The sequence below is a fragment of the Oryctolagus cuniculus genome, chromosome 8 (genome assembly GCF_964237555.1).
Source record: "Oryctolagus cuniculus chromosome 8, mOryCun1.1, whole genome shotgun sequence".
NCBI lineage: Eukaryota > Metazoa > Chordata > Mammalia > Lagomorpha > Leporidae > Oryctolagus > Oryctolagus cuniculus.
Genome location: NC_091439.1, coordinates 1995885 through 2002912, shown reverse-complemented (window position 1 = coordinate 2002912; position 7028 = coordinate 1995885). Strand labels below are relative to the sequence as shown.

At 55.5% G+C, this 7028-nt stretch overlaps 1 long non-coding RNA gene across 1 annotated transcript; it reads left to right on the top strand.

The window, feature by feature from the left end:
• Positions 1-264: 264 nt before the first annotated feature.
• LOC138843272 (uncharacterized) lies at positions 265-5079 on the top strand. The gene is made up of 3 exons (XR_011377985.1): positions 265-364; positions 4322-4471; positions 4928-5079. It is a non-coding gene; the product is annotated as an uncharacterized lncRNA (long non-coding RNA).
• The last annotated feature ends 1949 nt before the right edge of the window (positions 5080-7028 follow it).

Genomic DNA, 7028 nt, shown 5'->3' with positions numbered 1-7028 from the left:
TCTGCCAACCCTTTTGACGAGCAAAAATGGCCCCAGCACTTCTCAGCGTGTGTCTCCAGCACAGCCAGCCACAGCCTCCACCCAGGGCCAGCCGCAGCTGCGAGAGCAGGGCTGTGCAGGACGGCTGGGGGAATGGATGGGTTGTTAATGCAATGAGACAGATACATTGTTTCCTCCTGACAATGCTGCCATTTGAACATCTTCCTGGGCGGGCACTGTGACCCAGCCAAGCCGCTAATGAGGCCTGGCCTGCCCCGGCTCCGTCTTGCCCTCCGAGTATCAGCTACCTCCAACATCTGCAGGCAGACAAACGCCGCCAGCCCATGGTGCTGGGAGATGGAGGGAACGTGGTGGCTGTTTACAGGTAGAAGTGGGTTCCCCCAGACCCTTTGACCTTGGGGACAGAAATGTGTGCCAGGCATGGGGACAAGGAGGGAGCAGAGAGATGAGGAAGGGACTTGGAAGGGCAATTGTCTTTGCTGCAGAAAGACCATGAAGTCTTGGGGTGTGGAGGTGACCCGGCGTACAAACCGACATTCCCCACTTTGGTTCGCCCCAAAGCCCCACTGTGCCCTGGTCCCTGCCTTGGGCGCCCCCACCCTTGCCTGGTTTTTCCCATCTTCACCTTGGTGAGATGCCCAGGCCCACCTGCGGGGTCGCACATGGCTTCGCCTCCCCCTCCAGCGGCTCCAGCGCTTTCTCTGCCAACCACTTGTAGGTTCTATTTCTGGGAACTCGTGGCCGTGTCTGCTGCAGGGCCTGCTGGGGTGGGGAGGGTGGGGCTGGTGGTGGCATTTGACACAATGCTTAAGACACCACTTCGGCCGCCCACGTCCCATAGCAGAAGGTCTGAGTTCAAGGTCTGGTTCTGGTTCTGAGTCCACCGAACTCTGTGCTCACCCTGGGAGGCAGCAGCTGACGGCCCAAGTGCTTGGATCTCTGCCACCACAGGGGGAAACCCAGATGGAGTTCCCAGCTCCTGGCTTTGGCCTGGCCCAGACCTGGCCTAGCCCCGACCACTGCGAGTGTTTGGGTTCCCTCTCAATCTGTGTTGCCCCAGCATGCCCTCTGCTCCGCGGCTCGCTCTCTGATCTCTGCCCTCCGACCTCCAACCTCTGTAGCTCTCATCATCTCCACTGCTCACTTGAGCTTTGCGTGGCTCTGTGTGTGTGTGTGTGTGTGTGTGCAGCTGAATCCTGGGTCTTTTCAAGCAATCTGTAAAATACTAATGGAAAGAGAGTGTGTCTTTGCTTGGGTCTCCCATAAGGAGGGCTGGGCCGCAGCGGCTGCATACTGGATCCCCACTCAATCAAGTCGTAATTGATTTTGGCTCTGGGTGCTCTTGAAAAGTGGTCCCAACTCTGCAGAAGCACATTTCTAACTCCCAGGGCCGATGATGGGAACCAGGTCCCAATTACCCACAACACAATCCAAAACCCACTTATTTCAAACGATGTGATGGGCGATCAACATGCAAAGAAGAAACCAGACCATCGGGTAGGATTTATCGTAATGGGATTTGATGCACGTGCGGAAAACACCGTGGGTTTAATCTGGGTCCGGTGTCATCAACCTTACATCAATTAGAGCCCAGCCTTGTGTTACATGATGAGCCTCTCTGGCCTTCGGTTTCCTTATCTCCAGGATGTAACAGCAGCTGGCGTTTCAGCAGAGGGCGCGGTGAAGCCCGCCCGCCCCTGTGAAAGGGCTTGGCGGGGACGCCCAGGCTGCAGGAGGTGTTGTCTGCATGGCTGGCGTTTTCCCTGGTGACTTCGGTCACACAGCAGGAAGCACCAAGGAACAGCCCCGTGTACCTACAGCGGCAGCCACTGCATATTGTAGAGTGGGGACAGGTCTGTCCCTGTGTGGGTGCAGGGGATACAGGGTTCACTGGACCGGAACCATCTCCACCATCTCCCCTGCGTCTCCCCCTGGCCCCAGCTTTCTAGCCAGCCGCCAGCACCTGCCCCTCAGCTGCAGAGGCTTGGGAGGCAGGGGGGTAGGGGCAGGAGCAGCAGGGCGGGGGGCAGAGGGCAGAGCACTTGACCTTTCTCTGCACCTGTGTTTCTTTGCAACCCAGATTCCATGTCATCGCTGGATGCGCCCTGCACGCAACGTTCTGTTAATTCACAGAACGGCTTATTACACATTACGCTGGGTGGAGGCAGCTTGGAGCTTCCAGGAGAAAGACCAAACAGGAGCAGCCAGGGATCCTCGTGGGGACCCCTGGGCCCCAGGGTGGAGCCCGCTGCTGGGGTGCTTTCTGAAACAGCATTTCCCATCCACTCTGTGCCACCGAGGCAGCTATGGCCTGAGCCACGCACGTCCAGACCGTTCACAGCCGTCACCCGTGGCACCTTGCACAGATCTCCTTCTTCTTGCAAGTAAGACAGCATTTCCAGGTTGACAGTTTCTCTCTCCAGCTCTTCGCTTGCTTTGATAAGTGAGAAAGTCAGAACCCCCCAAGGATAAGCAGCAGCTGCTTGGGATAAATCAGGGAGCTGGAGGGGGGAAGGGATGAGATTAGGGAACCCCTCGACCAGACAAGGAGAGTTACAGGGAACAGGTCCCCGTGAGCTCACAGCTTACACCCTGTTTGTCCCCCTATGCCTTCCACGTGAGGTGAGCCCCACGTGGGGAGGGCTGTTCCCTCCTCTGCCCCCCCCCCCACAGAGGCTGCTGGGGACAGATCACCCACTGTTCTCGGAAGCCCGACTGCCACAGCAGGTGCACGGGCATTGCCCCAGCTCCTAGGTATGGGATGACAGGATGCAGGCTTCAGCAACACAGAAGGCAAAAATCTTAATGCCACAGAGCTGCCTGGTCACAGAACCGGCCGCCCTGTGAGGCCCTCTCCCCTGGCGGATTGCAGCCAAGTGGTTTTTGGGGCGTTCTCCAGTGGGCAGAGACCGGTCTCATTCCAGGCATCTGAGCCTTGTCTCCTGGTGGGTGGGTGGGTGTGTGTGCTGGGGGGCGGGGAGCTGGAATAGACTCTGCTCAGTTGCCACACTGCACTCAGCTGTGCCCACAGCGGGCACCGGGCTCTGTCACCAACGTTCTATGTGGTGCTCCCTCCACGTGGCCTGTCTCCTTCTCTGATCTCCGTTCCAGACCCGATCCTATGTCTCCTATTCTTGGACAGCTACGTTAAATTTTAACATCCCGGCTTCCCCCGCTGCCTGCCATGGTGTAACTTGGGCACGTTGTGTCCACTCTTCCAGCTTCTGTTTCCTCATTGTGAGCAGTCAAAGGGGTGTAGGTAGGGATACACCCCGTGGTGGGGGGGCTTTTGTGATTCTCTCGCATCTGTTAGGTGCCCAGCGCATCCTGTGTGTGATCCCAGGGGGGTGTCTCTGTGCTGCGACCTTCCACCCCCAACGTCTGTCTGTCTCCCCACCTTCCCCCATTCTGCCCACCTCCAAGGTCCCAGCCCCAGAAAAGCCGGACTCTGCCCTCGTTTGCGCATTCCAGGCCATTAGTTCCGCCTCTGCCCCTGTGGCATCCCCAGCCCCTCTCATGTTCTACTGAAAGTTCCATCAGCGCTCAAAAATATTGCCGTACTGCTCTCGCTCGCTCTCTCTGCTAAAGAAAATTCTTGTGCTTCTCCACTTCCCTGCCGGCTCCTAACCTAATTCTTTGCTGCCAAACCCTTGGAAGAGTTGTCTCTCCTTGCTGTCCTCAATTTGCTTTTTCCCTTCCTCTCCTAAACTCACGGCAATCAATCCTTGGCCACAGCAGTCGGACGAAACTGCTCTTATCAGGATTCCCCGGCGACCCGTGCGTTGCTGGATCAATTCTCCGCCCGCCTCCAGATTGGCTCTGGGCGTGGACTCTGACCCGGGAAACGACTCCCAGCTCATCCCTACTTTTTCTCTACTGGAGTCTCAGACATGGTTCTCTCTCTGGCCGCGCCTCCTGGGGCCGTCCCTGCAGCTCTGCCTGCTCGGGGTGGCAGGTTGCAAGCCACCTCTTCTGTCCCCTGCTCTCACCTCCTGCGACCACACCTACATCCCAAGGGTTCCTGAGGTCACACAGCCGTGCCGCTGGCGGGCTGTCACATCCACCATCACTGGGCTATCAATAGGACCGTAGAAAGGATGGTGTCCAAAACCAAACCCTCATCTTGCCTGCTGAACCTGCTCCACCCAACGCCACCCTTGCTTTTATTCAGCCTGCAAACCTTGGAGGCATCCGAGACCCCCTATCTTCAAACCCTCCACAAATACTGTGCCTTCCCCTTTAAGATTCTTTCCAGAACTGGCCACTCACCATTCCTTACAGCACCTGCTGGGGCTGAGCCCCCTACTCCTCTCACCTCCAGGCTTGCCCTCAACTCCCAGCTGGCCGCTCCCTCCTGACTCATCCTGACAGAGTGACAGAAGGATCCTTAGAAAGCAGACTGGATCACAGCCCTCCCTGCTCAGCCACCAGCGTCTTACCCGAAGCCCTGTGCTGCCCTACACAGCTGTAGGTGAGCTGGGCCCCTGAGCACACTGTCCTCTCCCTTCCTCCTGCCATGCAATCACCTTGACCTTTCTGTTCCTACACGTGCATTTCTGCCTCAGGACCTTTGCATCTGCTCTGGCTGGAACAGATACACATGTGTCTCAATTCCTTGGCTCCTTTGGGTCTCTGCTCAAATGTCCCTTTTTAGTGAATCTACCTCAACCCTGGTGTTTACAATTGCAGCCCACTTCCGAGCCTCCTTCCTCATGTCCACAATCTCATATTTCTACAGCACTCATGCCTCCCTCACATGCTAAACCCTGGAGCTATTTTTACACCTGTTGCTATCCAAACTCCCCTACCTGCTGGTGAACTCCATCAGGGGCCAGCGCTGTGGCGTAGTAAGTAAAGCCTCTGCCTGCAGTGCCAGAATCCCATATGGTTGTTAGTTCGAGTCCTGGCTGTTCCTCTTCCAATTCAGCTCTCTGCTATGGCCTGGGATAGCAGTGGAAGATGACCCAAGTCCTTGGGCCCCTGCACCCGCGTGGGAGACCTGGAAGAAGCTCCTGGCTCCTGGCTTCAGATCGGCGCAGTTCCGGCCATTGCAGTGAACCAGGGAATGAAAGACCTCTCTCTCTCTCTCTCTCTCTCTCTCTCTGCCTCTCAAATAAATAAATAAATCTTAAAAAAAAAAAAAAAGACCATTGCTTTCTTTGTGTCTTCCCTAACTTCTTTCCAAAAGGGATTTGGAGTGGCTTCTAGAAATATCAAATACTAGAGAAATAAATGTGCTTTAAAAGACAGGGACAAAGAAACAGCAAAAAGTCAAAGAAAGGCAGAGACGGAATGCGCCACGGCAGAGTTGGTGTCTGCTGTTGAAGAGACGGTTGGAAAAGGAAGGCCTGGCTGGTGGTGCCCTCTACAATGGTCCGGCATCAAACTCAGATCAGGGCCAGTGCCGCAGGTGGAGGATTAGCCTAGTGAGCCGCGGTGCTAGCACCCTGGGTTCTAGTCCCGGTCGGGGCGCTGGATTCTGTCCCGGTTGCCCCTCTTCCAGTCCAGCTCTCTGCTGTGGCCTGGGAGTGCAGTGGAGGATGGCTCAGGTCCTTGGGCCCTGCACCCACATGGGAGACCAGGAGAAGCACCTAGCTCCTGCCTTCGGATCGGCGCAGCGCTGGCCATAGCTGCCATTTGGGGGGTGAACCAATGGAAGGAAGACCTTTCTCTCTGTCTCTCTCTCTCACTAACTCTGCCTATAACAACAACAACAAAAAAAACAACCTCAGATCAGCAGGGCTTCAGATTGCGGATTCAGGAGTCTCCCTCACACCCTCCACGCCCTCCCTCCATGCATTCCTGCCCCAGGCCTCAGCGGGCTGGGGGTCCTCTGGCTGCAAGTGCTCCCCTATTTTGTTACTCTTTTTTTAAGATGAATTATTTCAAAGGCAGAGTTACAGAGAGAGAGGAAGTGGGAGAGAGAGAGAGAGAGAGAGAGAGAGAGAGAGGATCCTATCTGTCGGTTCTCTCCCCAAATAGAAGCAATGGCCAGGGCTGGACCAGGCAGAAGCCGGGGCCTGGAACGAATTAATGAATTAATGATTCCCATTAGGTACTGGGCCCCTTTCAGCAATGAACAAAGCAGATAGAACATCTTGACTCTCAGCGGAATTCACAATCCGGGCAGAGATGGAAACGAGACAGCGAGATGGCCACAGGTAAGTGACGTGTTCAGTATCTGAGAAGGTACGGCTTGGTATAGAAAACCATGAACACAGGAGGATCGGGGGCGTGTGTGTGTGAGTGTGTAGGCTCACCAGGAAAGTCAGCGTGGAACGTGTGGAGCAGGTGACACTTGAGCGAAGAGTTACAGCAGATGGTGGCGTTAGCCAAGCAGGGATCTGGAGAAGGAATCCTTTAAAAGCCCAGAAGTCAGCTAAGGCTGGAAGGCGGGAGATCATATTTGAGCATTCCCTGATCCAAATAATAATTTACTGGGCCTAGGGCCAGAGACAGCAATGTAGATGTAGGCACAAAGCATTCAAAAACTCCAATGTAGGGGGCCAGCACTGTGGCGTAGTGGGTAAAGCCACCACTTGCAATGCCAGCATCCCATATGGGTGCCGGTTCTAGTCCCAGCTGCTGCATTTCCAATCCAGTCTCTGCTATGGCCTGGGAAAGCAGGAGGAGATGGCCCAAGTCCTTGGGCCCCTGCACCCACGTGGGAGACCCAGAAGCAGCTTCTGGCTTCTGGCTTTGGATCAGTGTAGCTCCAGCCATCTGGGGAGTGAACCAGCAGATGGAAGACCTCTCTCTCTCTCTCTCTCTCTCTCTCTCTCTCTCTCTCTCTCCGCTTCTCCTTCTCTCTATGTGTAACTCTGACTTTCAAATAAATAAATAAGTCTTTAAAAATGTAGGATAATGAAGATTCCTAGACTTGGGGCAGGAATTCCACACGGTGGTTCCAGCCCCACCTGGGATACCTGCATCCCGTATCAGAGGGCCTGAGTTGGAGTTTAGTCCCAGCTTCCTACTAACTTGCTCCTGGGGAGGCGACAGGTGATGGCCTGAGTAGCTGGACCCGG